Source organism: Malaclemys terrapin, chromosome 22 (genome assembly GCF_027887155.1).
Source record: "Malaclemys terrapin pileata isolate rMalTer1 chromosome 22, rMalTer1.hap1, whole genome shotgun sequence".
In the NCBI taxonomy this organism is placed as follows: domain Eukaryota; kingdom Metazoa; phylum Chordata; order Testudines; family Emydidae; genus Malaclemys; species Malaclemys terrapin.
The window spans coordinates 17,438,957-17,453,571 of NC_071526.1; the positions used below are offsets into that span (position 1 = coordinate 17,438,957).

Consider the following 14,615-nt stretch of genomic DNA (forward strand, 5'->3'; position numbering starts at 1 on the left):
TTGTTTGGCAAAGGCAGTTACTTTATTTTCTGGCACCAAAATCAGGGAGCTAGTGTGCATGCTTATGGTGATAACTGTAATATATGTACCTAGTAAGACAGGAGGTACATTATAGTGTTAAGGCATGCTGTGTATAGCCATCTCATTAGTCAGATGCTGGTATTAGGAGAGGGCTTCTGTTTGTCCTATTTGTTGCTATGAATTCTGACCCTCTTTGCAGTCCAGGAAAAGGATGTGTTTCTCAACAGTTGGCTTGTAAATCTTAGGCCTTCAGAATTTGCTGAAGGAATCTGATTCCTTCTTTTTGTGACCATCTAAGTGCTTAAATATCACAAAGAAAGGCACCTTAGCGATATCTGAGCTAGAACAGGCAAGAACTAATCCACTGGCAGAAAGCAAAGCAGTGTGAGGAAAGGGTTGAGTAATGAGAGGCATTGTCACCTGTTCTGATATATAAGGTCAATTGGAAAGGCATATGAAGCAAGATAGTTATTCTGGAGAGTCATGTAAAATGTATATTTTTGAGGCACAGAATACCTCAAGGAGTTTCCAGTGCCTTTCCATAGTTCAGCTTTTCTTGGAATCTGTATTTCCTTCTGTTCCAGCATATCTACAGTAGTACAAAAAATAGTGCTGGTCTCTCTTTTGCCAGGTACAGAAGACACTGTGCTGAAAGCCAAGGGAAAAGAGCTGTCTCAAAAAGTTTTGGAGAGTGCCATTATAGACACTGTTGGTTATGAGATTATCTCAGACCAGAGGGACCAGTGACCTTGGTCAATTTTTGAAACATATTGATAGTTTTAATATCTTGAGTCACTGTATTTATTTATCTCTTAACAAATCTTTTCCGATCCTTTAAAATTAAGAACGTGTCATTAACTTACGAGGAGTAATTCTCCCTGCACTGAAGGGAGAATGTTCTACGGCTCTGGACTAATAGTTGTGGTATTATATAGCTCTGTCTTCATCCTGGGTTTCTCTCTGCAGGAGGAGGAAAAGTGGTTGTTCCACTGCAGTGCTGTACAGCATGTAGTAAACAGTGAAGATGCAGAAGGTCTTATCACATACTAATGGGAAAACCCAAGCTGGCATGCCTGGGCAGCCAAAGTGATTTCCTGGTAGCCTTGGGTGTACTCCTTTCTTATGGGAAGGAGTAGCAGGCTTGAGGAATGGGTAATTGCTGTTCTGAAGGCAGAATGACAGTGCAGAAACATTTTGCCAAGCTCTCTCTCTCTCTCTTCCTGTTCATAGCCCTGTGTTTTTTATTCACCATCCAGCTCTCTGCAAGGAGACCAAATCTTAGCTTGTAAATATGGGCTCGTATCACTCCCCATCTAGTGCCTTTTTAAAATATTTGATGCCTAATGTGCTCCTGAGCTGTCTGGTAGTCAGTGGCTGGCTGTGCATTGGCAACCATCAGGTACAAGTTCTAATTTATGTGCAGGGTGGATAAAAATCAATGATTTAAAAAAAAAAATCTGATTTTTTTTATTTAAATCAGATTTTTTTGATAAAATGCTTTTTGAGGAAAAAACCCATCTAAAGAGTTTTAATTAAGTACATTATAGCTCAAAGATATCTCATCATGGAATAGGGATTATAAATTCTAATTCTATAGTAGAAGGCAATATATTCATGTAATTTTTAAGAAAAGTTTTGTAAATGAGTTCCAATAGTTCATGAATTAGGGATCCAATCTTAAAGGGTTCCAGGGGCTTCTGTATAGATTATTTAGGTTAAGCTTTCTATCTACCCAATGAGGCTCAGTGCTCAGTCTAGAAGATGCCATCAGAGATGCTTAGTTTTGCAGTTCCCAAACTGTGGATTTGTGTCTCCGGAGATACTATGCTTGTTAACAGCAAAAATGCTTTTAAATAAATAAATTATATAGAGGTGAGAAATAACAGACCTCAACCCTATTGTCCTCTGCAAATTTGTGTACACAAGAGTCAATCCCTTATCTCTCTCTAAAAGTGCAAAGTTTCAGAAAGTTGAATGAATAGAAGATTGTTGGGGGCGGAATAGATCTGGACAAAGAGAAGAAGTCTGGAGATAAATGTGAGAAGGGAGGGAGATAAAAGTGAAACTGTTTGAGCCGCATATTCCAGAAGTTTTGAGGTCTTTCTGAGTGTAGCCTTCATTGATTTGAGATCTACCATACCATTCACTCGCTAAAAGGGAAAACCTATAATGGCAGCAGGCCGTAAAAGAGACCCAGTTTTGGAATAAGAACCATTCAAGAAATATATGTTTGATGATGATGATTTAAAGAAAGCCACACCAGTGAACTGGTGGAAATCACTTAAGCACTTGGATTCAGAGACTGTTGAAGTGATAATCTCATTTTTAACAGCAGTAGCTTCTGCCGGTATAGAAAGAATATTTTCTTCCTTTGGACTAATTCATTCCAAATTGAGAAATCGTTTGGGACCTGAAAAAGCAGGAGAGCTTGTTTTTCTTTTCCAGATTATGAACAAACAGGAAAATGAAGGTGAAGATGACTGAGTTAGCTGAAGAAGCCAATATTTAAGTTTCTCGTGTTGACCTGGCTGATAGTTGATTTATCTTTGGTGTGTGTGTTTTTTTTTTTAAATATTTCGTTTAACTATTTTAGTTAAAAACAATTTTAACAAAAACAAACCTAATTTTAAAAAACTTGAATGTTTAAATTCAAAAATTCATATGCTTGTTTTGTTAAAATATTATGTTTGCTGTTGAAGAAAAAAATCCAGAATACATGATGTTGTTGTTTTAGTTAAATAAAACAATTTAAATGGCTGTCTGGTGGTGTTCTCCTAATACAGCATGGCAAGAAAATCCTCCAAATATTAATGATTAACCTGTTGAATTGGAGATAGTTCAACTCCCAATGACTTCATAAATATCTGCTTCAGTTACCTTTGGTAAATGAAATAACCAAACAATAATTCATTTTCTGATATAACTGTAAAACTAATCTGAAAAGTTTTCAAAATAAATCACTTAAAAATGTATAGTGTGTACCTTCTAAAAATGAAACCTACATCCATGTCTGACTTGTGAAGAATATGTATTAAGGTTATAACAACCAACAAGAATGCACTTTTTTTATTTAGAAATCCATGATTAAATCGAGTCTTCCTGACTAGTGATTTAAATCAAATCCACCCTGCTTACGTGTGGCCAAACTTGGTGCTCTGTACTTTACTCAAGTCGTTGTAGAAGTGTTGTCTATGATCATGCTGAGATATGCTTTACAATTTCTGCTCATCTTACCTTTGAAATCACCCTCATCTCTAAATTACTTTACCTGCCCTATGTTTCTGCCCTGTCCTGGACAAGCCCCAGGGCATTGTGGCAACCCTTTCTTGGATAACAAGCATTGTGTAGAAGGAGGATTGCTTGAGTAGTGTATGAGGCGTTGTCCTTGAGCTGTATGCACTGTCAGTTTTGGGAGCTTGAGACTCAAATTTAAACATGCCTCATGGCAGCCCTGCCTATATGGTGAAGCAGGCCCCTTGCTAATTTTTTTAATTTGAATTGCTTTAGTGGAGCTGTTCTGTGATATGGGTGTTTCTAAATGAAATGTGCATAGCCTGTATTATAGTGCTTTAGTACCACTCAGTTTGGCACAAAGGCTATTGAGGCTTATCAGCATAATCAAGCTTGGTTAATTCAAATAGTTTTGCAAATTCCATTTTAAAATCAAGCAATCAGCCTTTCAGGTTAAATTAGAGCTGTGTTCTGAATGTTATTACCAGTTAGGTGTTTTGATATTTGGTAGCTAGATAAAGAAGTGGATGCCCTTTAATTGTGGTCAGACTCTCAAGGATGTTAGTAGGAAACAAAATGGATTGAGTGAAATTTGCCACTCTCATAAAGCAGGTGCAACTCTACTAAAGTCAATGGAGTTGCACCCGTTCACATCAAGAGATTTCATTTTATGTAGCATAAAAGAAAGTATGCTGTTGGAGGCCATGTAAGCATCTAGGTGTACAGATGAAGTCTGAGGGTGTTTTTGGTCATGGCATTCCTTGTCCACTCACACTACCAGCTGTGTAAAATAATAGTAGCCAGTTGCTGGATTTTCAGTTCTTCTGGTTTTGTCTTTACAGAATGACGGTTTGGCTTGTTAAAACTTAGTAATTGTTTAAGCAGCCGCATATCCTTAATGCTTGTCCATAGCTGGAAAAGTTAGGTTACTTTGAGCTGTATTTAATACCTGCGGGTGCAGATAATAGTTGCCTGGTACAGAAAATGTGTGTGGTCATCTGACTCTTTTGTTTCAACATTAGTTATGATGGTGACAGGGAGGGTTGTTGTATGTGTGCGAGAGAATATTTTTGCTTTACATTTATATAGACTAGTGTAGGTCTACTGGCATTGACAAATGTATCTGAGGCTGTGGCTACACTCAAAACTTCAAAGAGCTGCCGCAGGAGCGCTCCCACAGCAGCGCTTTGAAGTGCGAATGTGGTTGCGTGCCAGTGCTTGGAGAGAGCCCTCCCAGCGCTCCAGGTACTCCACCTTCAGGGGATTAGCTCTCAGCGCTGGGGCACCGTTTACACTGGCGCTTTACAGCGCTGTAACTTACTGTGCTCAGGGGGGTGTTTTTTCACACCCCTGAGCAAGAAAGTTGCAGTGCTGTAAAGCACCAGTGTAGCCAAGCCCTGAGATAGATTTAATAGCAGTAGGTTCAAAAGGTACTGTGACTCACTGGAAAATATTTGGAAGATAACTGTTTGCAGTGTCTCATGAGTTAATTGTAGCCATTACAGCCATGGTGGCACTCCTTGCGGTCAGTATGTGTGTGTCCTTCAAACATACTGCACACTTGGAGACATATTGCTAGAGTCCTTCCTTCAGCAGAGATAGACCAACTGGTTTCACCACTCAGCAGCCGTGTGTGGGGTGATTTTAGAAGCTGGCCTGTACATTTTGACGGCAGATCCCTGAATGAGGATGAAAGCACATTTAAGTGCCTACAGCAGCTCATCTTGGCCTACTCTGTTCTGTTAGTCTCTGAAGTGGTGGCTGGAGAGAAATATCTGCCATTTTGAAGGTTCTCTGGGTGACTACTTCAGTCTAACTCCCTGGGTCTCTTATGCTGGGAAAGGTCTTTCTGCATTCTGTCCTTTGGTGAAGAGCATTATTGCATCTGAAAAAGAGGGGCAGGGTAATGAAGGTGATCACTGCTACTAGCCGTGAGAGAGCTTTGAATTTCTACTTTTTTCACTTTGTAATATTGGAGCTATAAACAGTGATAACAACATGGGATTACTTTTTCACTGGCATGTTTGCATGGTTTCACTCCATGGTAACGGGAAGCTGCTGTTTTATAGAACACAGTGGCAGTTCAGAGAACACTAAAGTATTGGGTAGTGATGGGCGGAGCACATTAATCTCAGTGAGACAACATTTGATATTTTTTTTTCAGTAGTCTTTCACTGGCATTTTCTTTTCTGTAAAGATGAACAGGTTCAGAAAAATTCAAGCCTCTTCAAATATGAGAATATGCAGGCTGCGTAGCAAATAATTTATGGTGCACTGACCGTTCTGGGCAGCGTCAGTAGAGCCATGTAACTTTATCCTAGAATGAGGCAGCATTGTGAAGGGATGACTGGCAGTTGCTGGGATTGTTCTCAGGAATACCTTCTTCTGAGAACGAACTTCCATTCTGGCCTCCCCATGTAATGAGTCAAGTGTGTGTGTGGTTTTTCCCCTTAGGTTTGTGTACCAGCTAGTAGCATACATTTTGATTTCAGCTCTTATTGTTGTCTGCATGTATGCTAGGATCTTATTTTCAATTATCTGCTGTGGATAATTTGCATAGCCCATTATCAAGTTTCAACGTTGTATAGTTTCATGGCCGTATAAAGGGATATTAACTGGTACCTGATGTGTGGGAAGATTATTTTCACTAGAATAATGATCGCCCTGCACTTTTCATTACAACAGCCCTAGTGTACTGTCACACCACATCCCTCCATACACAGTACACTATTGCTGTACATGGAAGAGGGAAATATTTGTGTTCTGGTAGTCCCTGTAGGCCCCGACCAAGGTTGAGGGCCCCCTTATGCAAGGCTGTACAAACATAGAAAACAGGGCCATGAAGATAAGGGCCTAAATGATAAGACAAACAAACAGAAACTGACAACAAACAACTTGGCAGAGGTTACCGTGCAGTTTCTCTTCACTTGTCACTCCATAAGCCTTTTTCACCCATCCTCCCTCAATTCAGCTACTAGTCAATCTCCTTCTCAGCCCTTATTCAACCCAAGTGCCCTCCTTCATCCCTGCCCACTCCATATATGACGCTTGGCCTCTCTCTGGTTGTAATTAATAAAGTAAAATAAAAAAATTTCTCCTGGCCATTTCAAAGGGGCCTCACTATTTCTGGGGAGGGGGGATGTACAGAGGACCCACATGGTCTCTCCCTGCCCCCACATGTCAGCCGGTAGCTCTGGCTCCCAGCCACTTTGATCATTCCTTTGTTATTTATGGTGGTAATGTGGCCATAAGAAGAGGGGAGCTGTAGTTTCCAGAGACAGCCAGGGTGTGTGTCAAACTTGTTCTCATTTGTATTTCACTTCAGTTTCTGCTGTGAGAAGAGCAACAAACTACTAATCTTAGTGAATAAGCCCCTGGGTTTCGTACTGTGAACATGGAAGCATTGCTTTTTTGCTCCTTGCTTCTCATGTTTAAATTCTGTCCCCAAGAGAACTAGATCTGTTATTAAGAGAACCAATTCCTATTGGTGTGCAACAAATATAAAATACATTGGCAACTAACCTAATTTATTATTTATTGTTTGTATAGTGTCATAGTTGTGATCGATCACTTGCTGACTTAGGGCTTTAACTACTTTGCTGATGCAATTGAATATTTGAAACTTTTTGGTACTTTGTGGGGAGGAGTGCAGGGGAGAAAGACTACTGAGTTTAGTCAATCTTTCTTATCCCAGTAAACCTACATGCTTGCTGATACATGATTTCTTTTGTTTAGAGACTGGGGGAGAGTTTAACCATTTGCGACAAAGACCAGGTGTTTAAGAGCTAAGGACCACAGTTAATAGACTTGCACAAGGTATGTAAATACAGTCTTGTGTCTGGTCAGTTTTCAAATGTAACATGTTTGTAAATAATATGTGCACTTAAAAGGTATGATAAGGGGTGTGGAACTGATACCAGAACCTCACTGAAGGCAAAACCAAGCAAACCATTAATGTAAATAATCATTTTGAATAGGTAGAACTTTGGAGAGTCCTGCATGGCCACTTTAGATAATGTGAATATCTCACTGCCTGAAATGGGACAACTTGGGTATTTTAAATCATCACTACATGGAAGTTACAATTGTTCTTCTGTTAGAGGGAATAAAAATTAACTGCAAACACTATTCCTATCTTCTCTACTCATTGAGCCTATCACACCAATAAGGAAATAATCTCTCGACAGCTGGGTTGGCAATTTCCAAGGAAAAGCTAGTTTAGGACAAGACGCTGGTAAATACCAGATTAAACCTGCCTTAAACTGGGAAAAATAATTGCGTCAGTGTCCAGCAAGTTCAGCAGGCATACAGCAAATCTTTTCAAACTATGGTTACGTCCATTCAAAACTGCGGAATAGGCTTGGCCTATTCACTGCATCAGAGTTGGTCGTCTGCTACAGAATGCTGCATGGACAAATGGATCTGGACTGGGATCTGCAACTCTGCGTGCTTCTGATTGCTTAATGCTGCAACTCTGCATTGTTGTTGTTTTCATATAATTGAATGTTTTTTGTTTTTTGTTTATATAATACTGAAATAAGAATCATGACGTGTATAATTTCCGTGAGAAAATACCGAACCAGAATATATGCAGACATTCCAGTGTTCAGTATTATACTTACCATAAATATTATGTAATATATGTAATATTACACCCTCTGCAGTTTTGTTTTTTTATTTGTACAACCCTAAATTAATCTGTGTATCAACTGCCTTATGTAATCAAAATTTGAGTTTATAACTAAAGCTAAGTGTAATGTGATGTGTATTAATGAAACAGTTTTTTGAATAGAAAATACCTTAAACTGGTACTAACTACATTTTCCTGGGGTAGAAGAGACCATGTTTTTCTTGGTAAAAAACACCTCTGGTAAATACCATGCCATCCTTGCTTGACAGCCTCTGCTGCATTGCCATTCAGTGATCCTGTTATCCCTCTTGCCTTCTTGATTCTGAACTAAGTAAACAAACTAACAAACAAAACTCTCAAAAATGGACATCTTAATTAAGAGTTGTTTCCTGTTTTCTGAGTCAGAGGGATAGGTGCCCTGTAAATATCTAAAATAAAAGATAGATACAGATACATGTATATGTACACAGTTCTTATAAAAAACGTATCTGATTTCTTTTCCTCCTTCGGCTAGTCCTAGAGAGCTAGTACATCTTTGGGAGAGTGACCTGGAGTCTCTCTTGGCTCATGCATCATCCACTGAATTATACTAAGTTTCAGATGCAGATAATTTTTATCACTGGTGTCTATGCATGAGCCAGGAAGAACTCATCTTGACTCTGAAACACTATAACCCAGGAGCAGCACATGGAACTGCACAATCTCATTTTTAGGCAGTCACTTTTGAGAATACAAGAGCACTTCGATGGATTGAAGCAGTGGGCTGAAAGAGAGTTGGAGCAAGAAAGTTATCAGCAAATGTGTCCCTTCTTTCACTATTAGAGTGGGTTTTATAAAGAGTGCTGTAAAATAGTAGCGGGACAGTGTCTGGAGTGGGGTCAGTTTTCCTCTAGCTCAAGGGGGGTGGGAAATGAAGTATGTAAAAATGTAATAAATGACCTATATTCTAGAACAGCTGTGCTACAATCTAGCAAAACATGAGTATGGTATATTCTGTCGTGATAGGCCATAATCTTAAATATGTAGTGTAGGACTACATCATGAAAAGATAACCAGTGCACAGTTCAGGGCAACTGCACCTCTGTTTTTACCCCCTGTGGTCCACCAAGGGCACCCACTTTAGCATCCTGGCTCCTCAGACATCATCTCTTTTGAGTTGATACCTGCGTGACCCACCCTCCTGACTGGGGTTTTTCCATGCTGCACAGTTCCCAGCCTATGCTATGAGATCTCCATGTAGCCAGCTCCCTAAATTGACCAGCCTCTGTGCTTTGCTTTCTCTCCAAAGGCTATAAACAGCATAATTGCTAGCAGTTACAAGTTACCATGCAGCCCTTTAAGGAAGCATGTTTATTCTTAAGGTGGCAACATTTCAGAGAAAACATATTAAAACCAATAAAAGAACCTACACACATGCTAAAAACCTTACCAGAGGTAACTCCAGATCCAACCTTGGGCTCTAGTGGGTGTCAGTCCTTCAAAACCTGTAACTGGATTTTCCCCATGGCTACAAATTCATAGCTGTCTGATTCAGAACCAGAACAACTGTGAATAGTTCAAAAAAAGAACAGGAGTACTTGTGGCACCTTAGAGACTAACAGATTTATTAGAGCATAAGCGATGTAGCCCACAAAAGCTTATGCTCTAATAAATTTGTTAGTCTCTAAGGTGCCACAAGTACTCCTGTTCTTTTTGCGGATACAGACTAACAGGGCTGCTACTATGAAACCTGTGAATAGTTCAGTCTTTCCTTTATACATTTTGGGCCTTTGATCTTGGTCTCATGTAACGGATGATCAGCAAGCAATAACCCCTTAGGAGGGAGCTTCAAAAGGCTTGCATTTTGCATAACCGAAGATGGGCAATTTGCATTAACCTCTCCTCAGACTTCCCAAGATAATCCATTTTCACATATATTGTCCCAAGTCAGTTTTTGTTTGGTACATTTTCCATATATTCCTTTGACCCCTCAGGTCTCACTTCTGTCACATGTCCCCATTTTAAGAGGTTATATACAATCCCAGACCACAATAATAAATAAACCATTTAATACAAGTGATCCCAAAGATACTTAAACTTATCCTTGAACGACCTTACTGAAATATCACAGGGAATTGCCATATCTATCACAATCTAAAACCATTTTGTTTTTCTGCTGGGAAGAGTGGGAGTTAGTCAAGGTTCAAATAAGCAATCAAAACACTTCTTGGGAATAAACATCTGATCTGGTTTTGCAGCTTGTCAATAAAAGCTGTCTGGGTTCATAGTAGGCTAAATGTCTAAAGGGTCTTAATTATTCAATATTGGCTGTAATTGTTCATGTTATGCATCAGAAAAGACCCCAAAGGGACTGGGATTCAGTTTTTAGCATTACTCACTATTTCTTTGGAAACATGACTTCCAAAGTTTTGCATGTAAAGTTGTGCAGTTTTAATGAGGTAAATGAGATTAGTATGTGGAGTCTGCTGGTTTCCAGACTACACTGGAATTAGTGACGTGTGGGGGTTGGAAACTTCATTGGCAGGCACACAATTTGTTCTTCTTTGGCTACATAGAAAGTAGCACAATAACTTGAATTATGCATATGAGTCTGGTCTTCCTTTCTATGAACTGATTGGTGAGTAGTTTTGTTATGCAAAGCAAAGGGGAACTTTTTGGAGCATTTCCTGCTCCTTTTGTGGAGTGTGAAAATCTAAACAGGATTAATGGATCTCCAACTGCTTCCACAAATGCACAAGTCACTAACAGCTACTCAGTATTAGCAGGACATCACTATGAGGAAACTGTCATTTAGTTTTGAAATGAGAAATTTTGGTGGGTGTTCTCATTCGTTCACCTCTGTTCCTTTGCATGCATTTGGAAAAAAAAAAAAAAAAGTCATGTCTGCAAAATCCATTTTTTCTCTGTATTTTGTGGAAACTTTTCCTTTGTTCATTTTTACTGTTGTAACAGAAAATCCAGGTCTCCAGCTTCTTATTACAAATATCCAAATGTTCTGGATACCCGATCAAGGTTTTCTGTTGGATGTAATTGGCATGTTTGGGATCCAAATTATTTAATGACTTTAATGGAAATCTAAGGCTTCTTACGCCGTGTGATTTATAAATTCAGTTTAGTAGTAAAGTAACTAGCATCAGAGTTGGAGACATTGATTAATTTATAGCTAGTGGAATTATTTGGAAAGCTAATATTTCTGATTAATTTATTTGTTCTGTTTGGAAAAGTGCTTTGACCTGGAGCCATAATGTCTTGCTATCGAGTATTTTGGTCTTCAGTCACATACATAGCTTGATTTATGTCAATAGTATTGGAGAATTTCAGCAATCCAGACTATAGAAAAGTATATCTGGGAATACTAGAAAAGCAAACACTGTCATCAGATAAATATCACTCAGGGTGGTGTTTTGGGGTCCCCTCCCAGAAAGTAAAATGTCTTGCAGATTGTCAATTCATACTTTGGAGAGATTATATTTAAACTCTACTTCTCTATGGTTGCATTGCTGAATATCTATGCCAGGAGACTAAAATACAGAATGCAACTTGAAACCAGGTTTTCCAAGAAAATTAAAGATGGATCAAGGAATACAATCAAGCTTTTTGCTTCAGTAGAGACACTTGCATCAAGCAGCCAATCTTTCCTTCATATCAGAGATGGGGAAAACTGCAAAAAGTTCCCAGTTCCTAGATTGCATGAATTCACCATGACTCTTGGTAAATTTTTCTAATGGGTGATTACCCTCTCTCAAAAATTTACACTTTATTTCCAGTCTGAATTTCTCTAGCTTCAACTTCCAGCCATTGGATCCTGTTTTACCTTTCGCTGCTAGATTGAAGAACCCATTATCAAATATTTGTTCCCCACATAGGTATTTATAGACTGGAATCAAGTCACTCCTTAACCTTCTTTGTTAAGCTAAATAGATTGGGCTCCTTGCGTCTGTCACTATAAGGCATGTTTTTTAATCCTTTAATCCATTCTCGTGGTTCTTCTCTGAACCCTCTCCAGTTTATCAACCCCATTCTTGAATTGTGGATACTAGAACTGGGCATAGTATTCCAGCAACAGTCACACCAGTTCAAAATACTGAGGTAAAATAACCTCTCTGCTGCTACTCAAGATTCCTCTGTTTATGCATTTCTCAGGTGTGATTTGATCTGTAGCAAACACCAATTAATACCCCATCTTGTGCTTTATCTATTAGGATATTGATCCATAAGCATTCATGATCATTTTCTTCCATTCTAAAATAAATGTATGAACTGCATCCCTTGATGTGTTGTTTCATCATCCACTTTATTATGCATTAGGGACTCGCTCTCAATGAGATTTTTATGATATTCCACATGTTTGATTCCAAAACCTATCTGTGAAATGGCTATGTGGAGTTTCTTTGTAAACGTGAGCTGTGGCTATCTAATGGAAACACAGTTACAACTCCTGAAATTAGATTATAAACTATTAGTGGGGTGTGATGTATGTTTAGGAAGGGTAGTCTTGTTAAAACACAGGACTTGGTGTTGGAATACCTGAGTTCTATTGGCAGATCAGCCACTGACTTGCTCTGTTACCTTGGGCAAGTTGATTGACCTCTTCAAACTTCAGTATCCCCCATATATAAAATGGGGATAATACATCACCACCTGATGGTGTTGAGATGCTCCATTACTGCAAAATATTAGAAAACCTGTAAGCTTTATAAGTGGCTTATGTCAGTTGCAGAAATAATTGTTTTCCAGTGTGGGGGTAAACTATGTGAGGGCAAAAAAGGGGGGTAATTTGTGTGGGAAATAGAAAATGTAACTAGGTAGCATGGAGGGAGAACTGTTGACTTGAGAGTAAAAGCCAGCAAGTATTTTTCCTGACTCTGCAATTGTTTTCTGATGTATGTTTAGAAAGCTCTTTTTAGGGGACTGACATCTGATACATAAAATGGCATTGATTAAAACTAGTGGTGTAACGTATGGATCATACTTTTGGGTAATTTAAAGATTTTGATTTATATTCTTTAAAATATGTTGTGGGTTTTTTTTGTTATAAAGCATTCCTTTGTGAAACTCATCTTTTGTATTTGTCATACCTTGGATGCAAATTTGTTTTCCAGCAATCCGTGAAATTTATAGGTTTTAATTATTTTTTCACTCTCCATTGTTTGTCACGCCCTTTTGAGAGTTTTTTGCTTGGCAAACATCTCCTCCTTCCCATCCCCATGTTTTTTAGTTGTCTATGTTTTTCCTTTGTTTGGCTCAGCTTGGCACTAGGAACAGGTTTTTTTGGTTGCTGCAGCAGCAAGAGAAACACCATTATGTTTCTATTCTGTTGGCTGTTCATATTTCTTTTATGGTAACAAGTGAAAAAAACGTTTTAAAATCTAAAGGACATTCCCAACTGGCTTATGATAACTAGGACACTGTTTTTAAAAGGAACATTATAAAAATGACAGCCATTTTTTTTTTTTTTTTTAACTAGTGTTTAGGATTTTTTGTTTTTTGTTCAGTTTTCTTATGTAAATTTGACTTTGGAGTATCAGTCCGCCCTCATTTGGTGTTTACAACCAACATTCTGGGTATATTACAAACATGGATACAATTTTTTCGGGTAAAATTCACAGAACAGTCATGGGGGGGGGGAGGGACAAATCAGGGTATCATACGGTCACAGTGGGACTGAAGCCAAAGCCCTGCCGCCCAGGGCTGACATGGAGATCTGTTAAAGTCACAGAATCCATGACCTCCGTGACCAAATCGTATCCTTAATTACAACCAAGTGATTGGGTAAATGGGATTATAATTTGCCCTTCCCAGGGAGGTCTTTGTACTTCTCACTTTGTGTCTAGAGTTTAACCAGAACATGTTCCCCCTCCTTTTTCCCATTCAGGGCAGTTTTAAGAGATGCCAGTTCAGATAAGTTCTTGGGGTTTCACCAGTTCTTCTGCATGGGTCATCATATTCTAATAATTTCTTACTTCTCAGTTAGAGATTTTGCATGCTGTTTTGGCCTCTTTTCCAGAAATTTTGTGTATTGCAGAACCTTTAAACAGTTGGTGAAATTGGATACTCAAATGCTGGTTTAGCTTTCAGGAGCTGATATTTTTTTTTAATTCTACACAGCTGCTAAAATAGAATTAACCACCATTTTCTTCTTTCCTGAAAGATGAGCTGAAATCTGTCTGTACAGTATGGGCTAGCAGTATTCAGGTGGACAGGACTTTAAATTAGCCTTACATTGATTTTTTTAGCCTGGGGCACCATGCCAAACATCATGGGGAGATGCTAATATCCATATTTCGAACCCAGATTAAGAAGAAATACTATTGTTGAAAGGGTAAGTGCTTTTAACAGCATTTTGCAAGCTACCTTTGGGATAGAATGCATTAGCTATTAGCTGTCAGCATTATACATCCAGTAAGACAGCTTGTGATGGCTGTTGTAGCCAAGTGAAGCAATAGTTAGATGGAATACCTAAACTGGAATTTAGAGTGAAGGTCTCTATGCTTGGGGGAAGGCAACAGGTGATCTTTGACAATTGAGTGGTCAGGACATCTGGCACCACCAGAAGCACAATGCTCCCAAACACCACTCTGTGTAAAAAGAGAGTGTTGGATAAACAGAGTTGCAGTGCATAGTATATTTTATAATTAATAATTATGTATTTATACTTTGGATGTTCTTCAAATGTCAAAATAGGGGCTACCCCTTGGCTTCATGATAAAAATGTATGATACCTAAATTCTTG

General features: G+C 38.7%; 1 protein-coding gene across 4 annotated transcripts in view; it reads left to right on the top strand.

Annotated features, from left to right (window-relative positions):
- Positions 1-14,615, top strand: part of THRAP3 (thyroid hormone receptor associated protein 3) — a 67,489-nt gene that overhangs the window by 3,085 nt on the left and 49,789 nt on the right. For 2 of the 4 annotated variants that reach the window (XM_054011887.1, XM_054011886.1), the window contains exon 2: positions 6,988-7,068. The exons of 1 other annotated variant lie outside the window; for it this stretch is intronic. The gene's annotated coding sequence lies outside the window, so the exon portion shown is untranslated. Of the gene's footprint in view, positions 1-2,466; positions 2,571-6,987; positions 7,069-14,615 lie in introns of all 4 variants that reach the window. One more of the 4 variants, XM_054011888.1, reaches the window with a different exon arrangement.